This window comes from Loxodonta africana, chromosome 17, assembly GCF_030014295.1.
Source record: "Loxodonta africana isolate mLoxAfr1 chromosome 17, mLoxAfr1.hap2, whole genome shotgun sequence".
In the NCBI taxonomy this organism is placed as follows: Eukaryota; Metazoa; Chordata; class Mammalia; order Proboscidea; family Elephantidae; genus Loxodonta; species Loxodonta africana.
In genome coordinates, this window is record NC_087358.1 from 61,218,425 (window position 1) to 61,231,202 (window position 12,778).

Below are 12,778 nucleotides of genomic sequence, written 5' to 3' on the forward strand. Positions count from 1 at the left end.
GTGGGCCTAAGTCCGGGGGCCTGATCGAGGGATGCTCAACCAAAGTTTGGTTAGCAAGCAGTTTGTTTCTGATTGATCAATGGGGACAAGCAATTCACTTGTTTACAAGGCAGAGAACGGGAATTTGGAAGGTCTGTGTCTGGCCTGGGAATCCCTAGGTGATGCAAATGGTTAATGTGTTCTCTACTAACAAAAAGGTTGGTGGTTTGAGTCCACCCCAAGGCATCTTGAAAAAAAGGCCTGGGGATCTACTTATGAAAAATCAGCCGTTGAAAACGCTACAGGATGGGGGGCCAATATGGCGGAATAGCCAGATGCAATCCCCCTTACAACAAAGACCCAAAAAATTAAGTGAAACAATTATATTTGTAACAAACTAGGAGCCCTGAACATCAAAGGCAAGATCGGAAAATGGACTGAGTGGCGGGGGAGAGAGAGGCAGGTCAGAAGAGGAGAGGAGTTGCTGGACCTGAACTGCTGGGATCTCTCAGGCATCATTCCAAGGAGTGGCGGGGGCAGGCTGGTAATAGCGTTCGGCTGCGGTTTCCTCAGGTAGAGGCAGACAGCCGCACAGCCTACTCACTCCTCCAGACCCAGAGAAGAACTGTGCTCTTGGCAAAAGCTAAGTACTTGCATATATTTTACTGTGCCTCCAGCCCCCAAGCTGGCTTCAGTGGCTGCTGATTTCCCTGGGCCTGAGATGCACCCATTGGAATGCCCTTAGCCATGCTCCTGGCCTTGGAGAAGGAATAAATTCACATCAGGGGGAAAGGATATTTTGCCAGCTCCACTAATTGGGGGAGCTCAGGACAGAAGCAGCACCTGTCCAGGCATAAACAGTCCGTGGATGTTGAATACCTTTCCCCTCTGCATGGGCCTCTGTGGGCCTATTTCAGGAGAATAGGACCTTGCTGGCAGACTGCAACTGCTTAAGCTGTGCAGTGGAGGAGTTGGGTGTTTGATATTTGACACTTCTTTGCCTATTAAACAGGGCCCACACCTACCCACATCAGGGGCCTAAGGACTCGTGGCTCCATTCAGGTCACCCAGCTACCTGTGATAGGGGCCCAAGGATAACTGGTACCTCTCAGCCCTTACAACCAAAAGCATAGGGTACCCATGGTCCACCTGCAGAACACACCCACCTGTATGCTCTAGGGAACAGGGACATGCTTTCCTCAGAGACACCCGGGGGACAGTTCTCAGCCCCCTGTCTTGTTCAGAGCCTGACCCCCTGCTGCAACCAGAGACCGGTACCTATACCAAATACCCCTGCCCCTCTAAGACTGCAAGTCAGAGACTGTGCCACACACTTGTTGACCACCTACCTGGACACCTGAGGTAAATCTACACAAGAAAAGCAAATGGATTCATAAGCTCATATACCTGATAACAGCTCTAGCCATCCAGTGACAGGACATCAGAGGTCCAAAGGTGAAAATAAACAAGCTAGCTCACTCAAGCAACCCATCTGGACAAAAGAAAACAAAACAAGAGCCTAGGATACGGTAAGCAAATACAGAATAAACTAATACATTAACTTATAGATGGCTCGGAAACAACAGTCGATATCAAACCACATAAAGAAACAGACCATGATTGCTTCAACAAGCTCTCAAAACAAAGAATGCAGGGATCTTCTGGATGAAGATGCCTTTCTGGAATTACTGGATGCAGAATATAAAAGATTAATATACAGAACTTTTCGAGACATCAGGAAGGAGATTAGGCAATATGCAGACCAAGCCAAGGAACACACAGATAAAGCAGTTGAAGAAATTAAAAAGGTTATTCAAGAACATAATGAAAAATTTAATAAGATGCAAGAATCCACAGACAGACAGCAATCAGAAATTCAGAAGATTAACAATAAAATCACAGAATTAGGCAACTCAATAGGAAGTCAGAGGAGCAGGATCAAGCAAGTGGAATGCAGAACTAGTGACCTTGAAGATAAAGCACTTGGCACCAATATATTTGAAGAAAAATCAGATAAAAGAATTAAAAAAAAAAAAGAAGAAGAAACCTCAAGAATCATATGGGATTCTATAAAGAGAAATAACCTACAAGTGATTGGAGTACCAGAGCAGGGAGGGATAACAGAAAATACAGAAAGAATTTTTGAAGATTTGTTGGCAGAATACTTCCCTGATATCGCGAAAGATGAGAAGATGTCTATTCAAGATGCTCATTGAACGCCACATAAGATAGATTTTAAAAGAAAGTCACCAAGACGTATTATAATCAAACTTGCCAAAACCAAAGATGAAGAGAGGATTTCAAGAGCAGCTAGGGATAAACAAAAAGTCACCTACAAAGGAGAGTCAATAAGAATTAGCTCAGTGGGGCAGTTCTACTCTGTTCTCTAACGTCACTATGAGTCGGAAACGACCTAACGGCAGTGGGTTTAAGCTTCCTAAAAAACACCTGAAGATACTATATTCTTGCTTTCAGACCCATCTCCAGAATGATATGTATATCCTTTGAAGTATGTTTTCCTTTGTTTTTATTTTGGATTATTTTTGACTGGCTTGAAATAAGTTCTATCTCTGTGTCAGTATTCATTAGTTCTAAATAAATCATTTAAAATAATAATAATAAAAAAGAATTAGCTTGGACTACTTGGCAGAAACCATGCAGGCAAGAAGGCAATGGGATGACTTATATAAAGCATTGAAGGAAAAAAAACTGTGAGCCAAGCATCATATATCCAGTAAAACTGCCTCTCAAATATGAAGGTGAAATTAGGACATTTCCAGATAAACAGAGGTTTAGGGAATTCATAAAAATCAAACCAAAACTACAAGAAGTACTAAAGGGATTTCTTTGGTTGGAAAATCAATAATATCAGGTATGAACCCAAGGCTAGAACACTGGAGAGAGTAATCAGACGTTAATCCAGACAGGGAAACCACAAAGATAAATCAAGATTAAAAAAAGCTCAAAACAGGGGAACAGTGATATCATTATGTAAAAGATGACAATATTAAAATAATAAAGAAGGACTAAAAGATATAGTCATAGATCTTTCATATGGAGAGGAAGAAAAGGCGATACACAGAAATAAAACTTAGGTTTAAACTTAGAAAAATAGGGGTAAATATTGAGGTAACCACAAAGGAGACTAGCTATCCTACTCATCGAAATAAAATACCAGAAAAAAATAGAGACTTAGTAGAAACAAAACCAAGAACAATTAATAAGAGGAAAAGACAATATATAAGAGTAAACTACTCAGCACAAAAAATTAAGTGGGAAAAAGAAACTGTCAACAACACACAAAAAAAGACACCAAAAAGGCGGCACTAAACTCATAACTATCCATAATTACGTTGAATGTAAAAGGACTAAATGCACCGGTAAGGAGACAGAGGGTGGCAGAATGGATTAAAGAACACGATCTGGCTATATGCTGCCTACAAGAGACACACCTTAGACTTAGAGACACAAACAAACTAAAACTCGAAGGTTGGAAAAAAATATATCAGGCAAACAACAATCAAAAAAGAGCAGGAGTGGTGATATTAATTTCTGACAAAATAGACTTTAAAGCTAAATCTACCCAAAGGATAAGGAAGGACACTATATAAAGATTGAAGGGACAACATACCAGGACTATATAACCATATTAAATTTTTATGCACCCAATGACAGGGCAGCAAGATACATAAAACAAACTCTGACAGCATTGAAAAGTGAGATAGGCAGCACCACAATTACAGTAGGAGACTTCAACACACCACTTTTGGTGAAGGATAAGACATCCAGAAAGAAGTTTAATAAAGACACGGAAGATCTAAATGCCACAATCAACCAACTTGACCTCATAGACATATATAGGACACTCCACCCAACAGCAGCCAAGTACACTTTCTTTTCTGGTGCACATGGAACATTCTCTAGAATAGATCACATATTAGGTCATAAAGCAAATCTTAGCAGAATCCAAAACATCAAAGTATTACAAAGCATCTTCTCTAACCATAAGGCCATAAAAGTAGAAATCAATAACAGAAAAAGAAATCAAACACTTGGAAACTGAACAATACCCAGCTCAAAAAAGACATTAAGGATGGAATAAAGAAATTCATAGAATCTAATGCGAACAAAACACTTCCTATCAGAATGTGTGGGACACAGCGAAGGCAATGCTCAGAGGTCAATTTATTTCAATTAATGCACACATCCAAAAAAGAAGAAAGGGCCAAAATGAAAAAATTATCCCTACAACTTCAACAAATAGAAAGAGCAACAAAAGAAACCCTCAGGCACTAGAAGAAAAGAAGTAATAGAAACTAGAGCAGAACTAAATGAAATAGAAAACAGAAAAAAAAATTGAGAGAATTAACAAGACTAAAAGCTGGTTCTTTGAAAAAATTAACAAAATTGTTAAACCACTGGCCAGTCTGACAAAAGAAAAACAGCAGAAGAAGCAAGTAACCCAAATAAGAAATGAGATGGGCGATATCACAACAGACCCAAATGAAGTTAAAAGAATCATAACAGATTACTAAGAAAAATTGTAAGCTAACAAATTTGAAAACCTAGAAGAAATGAATTCCTAGAAACACGCCACCTACCTAAACTAACACAAACAGAAGTAGAACAACTAAATAGACCCATAACAAAAGAAGAGACTGAAAAGGTAATCAAAAACCTCCCAACAAAAAAAGCCCTGGCCCTGATGCTTTCACTACAGAGTTCTACCAAACTTTCAGAGAAGAGTTAACACCACTACTACTAAAGGTATTTCAGAGCATAGGAAAGGACGGAATACTCCCAAACTCATTCTATGAAGCCAGCATATCCCTAATACCAAAACCAGGTAAAGACACCACACACACAAAAAAAAATTACAGAGCTATATCCCTCATGAACTTAGATGCAAAAATCCTCAATAAAATTCTAGCCAATAGAATTCAACAACATATCAAAAAAATAATTCACCATGACCAAGTGAGATTCATACCAGGTATGTAGGAATGTTTCAACACCAGAAAAACAATCAATGTAATCCACCATATAAATAAAACAAAAGACAAGAACCACGTGATTTCATCAATCGATGCAGAAAAGGCTTTTGACGAAGTTCAACACCCATTCATGATAAAAACTCTCAGCAAAATAGGAATAGAAGGAAAATTCCTCAACATAATAAAGGGCATTTATGCAAAGTCAACAGCGAACATCATCCTAAATGGAGTAAGTCTGAAAGCATTCCCCTTGAGATGGGGAACCAGACAAGGATGCCCTTTATCACCACTCTTATTCAACATTGTGTTGGAGGTCCTAGCCAGAGCAATTAGGCTAGATAAAGAAATAAAGGGCATCTAGATTGGCAAGGAAGAAGTAAAAGTATCTCATTTGCAGATGATATAATCTTATACACAGAAAAAACCCTAAGGAATCCTCAAGAAAACTGCTGAAACTAATAAAAGAATTCAGCAGAGTATCAGGACACAAGACAAAGATACAAAAATCAGTTGGATTCTTCTACACCAACAAAAAGAACATCGAAGAGGAAATCACCAAATCAGTGGTAGCCCTCAAAAATATAAAATCCTTAGGAGTAAATCTTACCAGAGATGTAAAAGACCTATGCATAGAAAAGTACAGACACTACTGCAAGAAACCAAAATAGACCTACATAAATGGAAAAACATACCTTGGTTATTGATCGGAAGGCTTTACACTGTAAAAATGTCTATTCTACCCAAAGCAATTTATAGGTACAATGCAATCCTGATCCAAATACCGGTGACATTTTTTAATGAGATAGAGAAACAAATCACCAACTTCACATGGAAGGGAAAAAAGCCCCGGATAAGTAAAGCATTACTGAAAAAGAAGAACAAAGTGGCAGGCCTCACTGTACCTGATTTTAGAACCTATTATACTGCCATAGTAGTCAAAACAGCCTGGTACTGGTACAACAACAGATACATAGACCAATGGAACAGAATTGAGAATCCAGACATAAATCCATTCACATATGAGCAGTTGATATTTGACAAAAGCCCAGAGCCAGTTAAATGGGGAAAAGACAATCTTTTTAACAAATGGTGCTGGCGTAACTGGATATCCATCTGCAAAAAAAAATGAAACAAGACCCATACCTCATGCCATGCACAAAAACTAACTCAAAATGGATCAAAGACCTAAATATAAAATCTAAAAAGATAAAGATCATGAAAGAAAAAATAGGTATGTTAGGAGCCCTAATACTGGCATAAACAGTATACAAAACTTGTTAATAAACAAGGCAGAAGAGAAACCAGATAACTGGGAGCTCCAAAAAATCAAACACCTATGCTCATCCAAAGACTTCACCAAAAGAGTAAAAAGATTACTTACAGACTGGGAAAAAGTTTTTAGCTATGACATTTCTGATCAGCACCTGATCTCTAAAATCTATATGATACTGCAAAAACTCAACCACAAAAAGACAAACCAATTAAAAAATGGGCAAAGGATATGAACAGACACTTCACCAAAGAAGTCATTCAGGTAGCTAACAGATACATTAGGAAATGCTCACGATCAGCCATTAGAGAAATGCAGATCAAAACTACAATGAGATTCCATCTCACTTCAACAAGGCTAGCAGTAATCCAAAAAACACAAAATGATAAATGTTGGAGAGGTTGTGGAGAGACTGGAATACTTATACACTGCTGCTGCTGATGGGAATGTAAAATGGTACAACCACTTTGGAAATCGATTTGGTGCTTCCTTAAAAACTGGAAATAGAACTACCATACAATCCAGCCCTAGAGAAATAAGAGCCTTTACACAAACAGATTTATGCACACCCATGTTCATTGCAGCACTGTTTCCAATAGCAAAACGATGGAAGCAAGCAAGGTGCACATCTATGGATGAGTGAATAAATAAATTATGGTATATTCACGCAATGGAGTATTACATGTTGATAAAGAATAACAATGAATCCGTGAAACATTTCATAACATGGAGGACTCTGGAAGGCATTATGCTGAGTGAAATTAGTCAGTGGCAAAAGGACAAATATTTTATAAGACCACTATTAGAAGAACTCGAGAAATAGTTTAAACAGAGAATATTCTTTGATGGTTACGAGAGGGGGGAGGGAGGAAGGGAGGTAGAGGGTCTTCACTAATTAGATAGTAGATAAGAACTATTTAGGTGAAGGGAAAGACAACACAGGATACAGGAGAAGTCAGTATAACTGGGCTAAACCAAAACAAAGAAGTTTCCCGAATAAACTGAATGCTTCGAAGGCCAGCGTAGCAGGGACAGGGGTTTGGAGACCATGGTTTCAGGGGTCATTCAAGTCAATTGGCATAATAAAATCTATTAAAAAAATTCTTCATCCCACTTTGGAGAGTGGCTTCTGGGGTCTTAAATGCTAGCAAGTGGCCATCTAAGATGCATCAATTGGCCTCAACCCGCCCGGACCAAAGGAGAATGAACACCAAAGACACAGGGTAATTATGAGCCCAAGAGACAGACAGGGCCACATAAAGCAGAGACTACATCAGCCTGAGACCAGAAGAGCTAGATGGTGCCTGGCTACAACTGATGACTGCCCTGACAGGGAACACAACAGAGAACCCCTGAGGGAGCAGGAGAGCAGTGGGACGCAGACCCCAAATTCTCATAAAAATGCCAGACTTAATGGTCCGACTGAGACTAGAAGGACCCTGGGGGTCATGGTCCCCAGACCTTCCGTTAGCCCAAGACAGGAACCATACCCGAAGCCATCTCTTCAGACAGGGATTGGACTGGACTGTGGGATAGAAAATGATACTGGGGAAGAATGAGCTTCTCGGATCAAGTAGACACATGAGATTATGTCGGCATCTCCTGTCTGAAGCGGAGACGAAAGGGTAGAGGGGGTCAAAAGCTGGCTGAATGGACATGAAAAGTGAGAGTTCAGGGAAGGAGTGTGCTGTCCCATTGAGGGGAGAGCAATTAGGAGTATATACCAAGGTGTTTATAAATTTTTGTATGAGAGTCCGACTTGATTTGTAATGTTTCACTTGAAGCACAATAAAAATTAAAAAAAAAACAACAACACTACAGAGCACAGTTCTACTCTAACACACCTGGGGGCGCTATGAGTAGAATTGACTCTGACAACTAGTTTGATTATTTTGGGGGGCTGGTATCTGGCCTTGTTGTAGGTAAACAATGGGGCATCTGTGAGTCTTATGTAAATCCTGGGAAAGGGTGGTCATTGCAGTAACTGTTTTCTTAAAACATAGGGTGTGTGGGGGGGCGGTGGGGTGTATTTCTTTAATTATCACTGTTTTCTAGTATCACTGGGTCAGGTAAAATTCAGCATTATCTTTATCATCTGAAAAGTTGAGGATTTTCCTCCGCGTCCATTTAGAAACAGGGTCTATGCTGTTTCCTTGGCTCTCTGGGAATTTGTCTGAATGGAGTGGATTACTAGTGACACATACTGGGTTCCTGTAAAGTCTGATACGTGTTACTAGTAACCCTTGTAAGAATAAAAATGTCTACAAGCTTTTTCTGTAGCTAACGACCCAGGCTTTAGGAAAGAACACTAGGCGTTCTTCAGACTTCACTCCATGAGGCCGCCCAGAGCATTTTTGCTTTGAACTGGAGAAAGCTGCAGGGTATAAATGTTCTGTAAGCCACTTGCTTGCACATCTGGAGTTCACACCAAAAGAATCAACATCTCAAATGTGGTCCTGACTCCTTTCATCAATAATTTTAGCTTCTGCCCTGTCAGACTCAATTGGCCTGGCTGAGTATAGCTTCCCAGGCAAGCTAGTTCTGGCAATAAATCACTGATGAGCATGAGGGAGCTAAGTTTTCTTCCCTGGGTCTGGTCTCAAATCTGCTCTTAGCACATGCTCCAAACTGGCCTATTTTAGCTGACTGCTGAAACAGAAGAACATATCAGAAAGTCGATTGGCCTCTGACTTGCACCCAGGAATGAAATTTTTGCCTCTAACTACTTTCATTTGAAGCTGAAGAAAAAAAAAAATGCGAGCAGAAAAATACAGTAACACAAAAAGGTTGGCCATGCAAGAGAATTCCTTCTCTACTCTCTCCAGTTGGTCAGCCATATCTCACCACATGCCCACCGTTCAGAGGCAGAACACTGCAGAGGGCGACTTCTTAAGGTTCAGTGCTTCTAGCTCCTTCCTTCTTGTTTACTGAGGCAGAAGGGAATTGAAGAGGTTGAACAGCTGCTTTCCTTAGGCCAATGTTTATACAGACTACATCAGGGGCGTTCGAGTTGTGGGTTTTTTAAAAAGATTCTAAATCCCGGAAAGGCTTTTTCCGTGCTGGTGACCAGCCTTCTTTCTTTCCATTAATAGTTGTGAGCTTAAAGAAGAGAGACTACTTCTAATACATTTACCAGTTGCTGCCGAGTTGATGCTGACTCATGGCGACCCCTTGTGTGTTAGAGTAGAACTATGCTCCATAGAGTTTTCAATGGCGGATTTTCTGGAAGTAGATCACCAGACCTTTCTTCCAAAGCATCTTTGGGTGGACTTGAACCTCCAACCTTTTGGTAAGCAGCCATCTGGTTAACTGCACCACCCAGAGATTCCACTTCCAATATGTTGTTGTGTTCTGTTGAGTTGATTCCGACCCATAATGACACTATAAGACAGAGTAGAACTGCCCCATAGGGTTTCCCAGGCTGTAATCTTTACAGGGGAAGAGTGGCAAGCCTTTTCTCCTATGGAGCTGTTGGTGGGTTTGAACCACCGATCTTTTTTGGTTAGCAGCTGAGCACTTAACCATTGTGCCACCAGGCTCCTTTGCTTCTAATATAACCCCATGTTAACAAACAAACAAAAACAAAAAAACCAGTCCTGGAGACAAATTTTCTGAAGATCATAAGGCAATTCAATTGGTAGATGAAACACAGGTGGCAGTTATCACTCCTGATATGTTCCTCCCCCGATTCCTTCACTGCCCCTGTAGCTCAGAGCTGACTGGGCAAAGCCTGTGTAAGTCACAAGACTGGAGAGATGGGGAGGCCAGGCACTTTCTGTGTGCTTGCCCAGCATAGCAGGAGCTGAAGATCATGCCAGAATGATGGCTATTCATGTCCCAGAGCCTTACTTTCAGCATGTGACCATCCTCTGCTTCCAGAACAGGACTGCTTGTCTGATGTTCATGCCCATACTTCCTTTTCCCAGCCACCTGCCAATCAAATCATACTCCTGTTGTCTTTAAACACAAGCCCTCACACTTTCCCACTCGCCTGGCAGTTACCTATAATAGAAAGAATACTCAAGGTGGCATAAAACCTGGATTTGGGTCTGACTTCTGTTATTGTCTGGATGACCCAAGTCAACACAGTCATCTGTAATTTATTTCTTAACATTTTCAGGGCCAGTGGTATATACAGCTACCGCTTGCTTTTTGTACGTTTGGGGTTCATTGGGAAGCTACTGTCCCAGTGATAGTATGTGCTGCCGGTAGGCAGGGCCGTATATAACAATTTGAAATGGAAAAAATTGACATATGCTGCAAATTACTGTTCTGACAGGGTATTGTATGAGGTGGTAATGAATCATTGAATTTTTGGTAGGAAAAACATGAATTTTGAAAATTTTTATTTGGTACACATATGTACCTCTGGACTCTGGGAGTAGAATTTGTGTTCACAAGGAATACATATATATACCTCTGGACTCCGAGAGTATAATTTATGGAATAAGGCATAAAACAAAAACCATATTACCTATCAAAAATTCAGACACGCTCAGTGATCCATCATGCCCTCCATTACTGAAAACGCATAGTATCAACAAAAAAATAAAGTAAAAAATAATTGGGTCACAAAAAGGTTTTATTCTGTAAAGTAGAGAACACTCGCTCTGCCCAGGTCATGAGGTTGTGATCCTTGTTGATCCTAAGGCCTGTAAAAGGGTAAGAATGGCCAGGAGAATCTGAGGTGTTGAGAGTGCAGACTGCATCTATTTTTAGTGCAAGTCAAACTATGGACATGGATATGTGACAGTTTTGTCCCCTTTCTCGCTTATTGTTGCAGTACAGGATGACTAGCTTTCTTATTTTAAATTGCAGTAAATATATAAAAAAAAAAAAAAAAAATATATATGTATGTTCAATTCGGTGACATTAATTATGTTTATCATGTTATTCAACCATCACCACTACCCATTTTCAAATTTTTCCATCGCCCTTAACAGAAGCTCAGTGTCCCCTAGGCAATGAGCCCCTCTTTCTCCCTTCCTCCTGCTCACTCCTGGGAGCCGCTAATAAACTTCAGTCTCTATACACTTGCCTATTCTAGATACGTTATAAAAATGGAATCATACAATACTTGTCCCTTTGTGACTGACTGACTTTACTCACAATAATGAGTTCAAGGTTCATTTATATTGTAGCATGTATCAGGATTTCGTTTCTCTTTATGGCTGAGTGAACCTCCATTGTAGGTACTTACCCGTTGTATGCATGTACCACGTTTTGTTTATCCACTCACCTGTTGATGGGCATTTTGGTTGTTTCTACCTTTTGGTTATTATGAACAGTGCTCACAACTGGGCCAATAAGCAACATTATGATAAACGGAGAGGAGACTGATGTTGTCAAGGATTTCATTTTACTTGGATCCACAATCAACACCCATGGAAGCAGCAGTCAAGAAATCAAAAGATGCATTGGGCAAATTGGCTGCAAAAGATCTCTTTAAAGGGTTGAAAAAACAAGGATATCATCTTGAGGACTAAGGTGCACCTGACTTAAGCCCAACCTGGTGTTTTCAATCACTTCATATGCGTGTGAAAGTTGGACAATGAATAAGGAAGATGGAAAAAGAGTTGACACCTTTGAATTGTGATGTTGGAGAAGAATATTGGATATACCACAGACTGCCAAAAGAATGAACAAATCTGTCTTGGAAAAAGTACAACCAGAATGCTTCTTAAAAGCAAGGACGGCAAGACTATGTCTCACATACTTTGGAGATGTTATCAGGAGGGATCAATCCCTGCAGAAGGACATCATGCTTGGTAAAGCAGAGGGTCAACAAAAAAGAGGAAGACCCTCAACAAGATGGATTGACACAGTGGCTGCAACAATGAGTTCAAGCATAGCAACAACTGTGAGGATAGTGCAGGACTGGGTAGTGTTTCGTTCTATTGTGCATAGGGTCGCTATGCATTGGAACTAACTCGGCGGCACCTAACAACAACAGCAACAACGATGAACATTGGTGTACAAGTATCTGTTTGCGTGTCTGCTTTTAAGTCTTTTGGGTGTATACCTAGGGGTGGAATTGCTGGATCACATCTAATTCTAACTTTTTGAGGAACCACCAATCCGTTTTCTACAGTGACTGTACCATTTTACAATCTCACAGAATGACTAGTTTTTTTTTTGTTTTTTAATCAAGCTGTTTTCCTTTCCTTTTGGGGATGCATTTCCCATTCTCCCTTGCTATCAGGTGAATTCTGGCAATTGGAATCTGGATGAAAATGATGTACCCTAACTCCGGCCCTGGCTCTTAAATCTTTCTCAGCGCAATCCTCTATTATCAATCAACAGCACTCTCAGAATCTGTAAAAATGGCATGGCATGGGAGCCTGACCTCTTCTAACTTCACTAGGGAGAAGGAAAATCAAGATCTACAGCCCAAGGCTGATTCCTATGACACAGAGGTCAGGCATGCCTCCACCCTCCAACCTTTTTACCAGTTGTGATTCCATCCTTACCTGCCACGGCACTCTCTGCTTCTCTGTTAGGTTAAATAATTTACTGCAATGGCCACATAGAACTC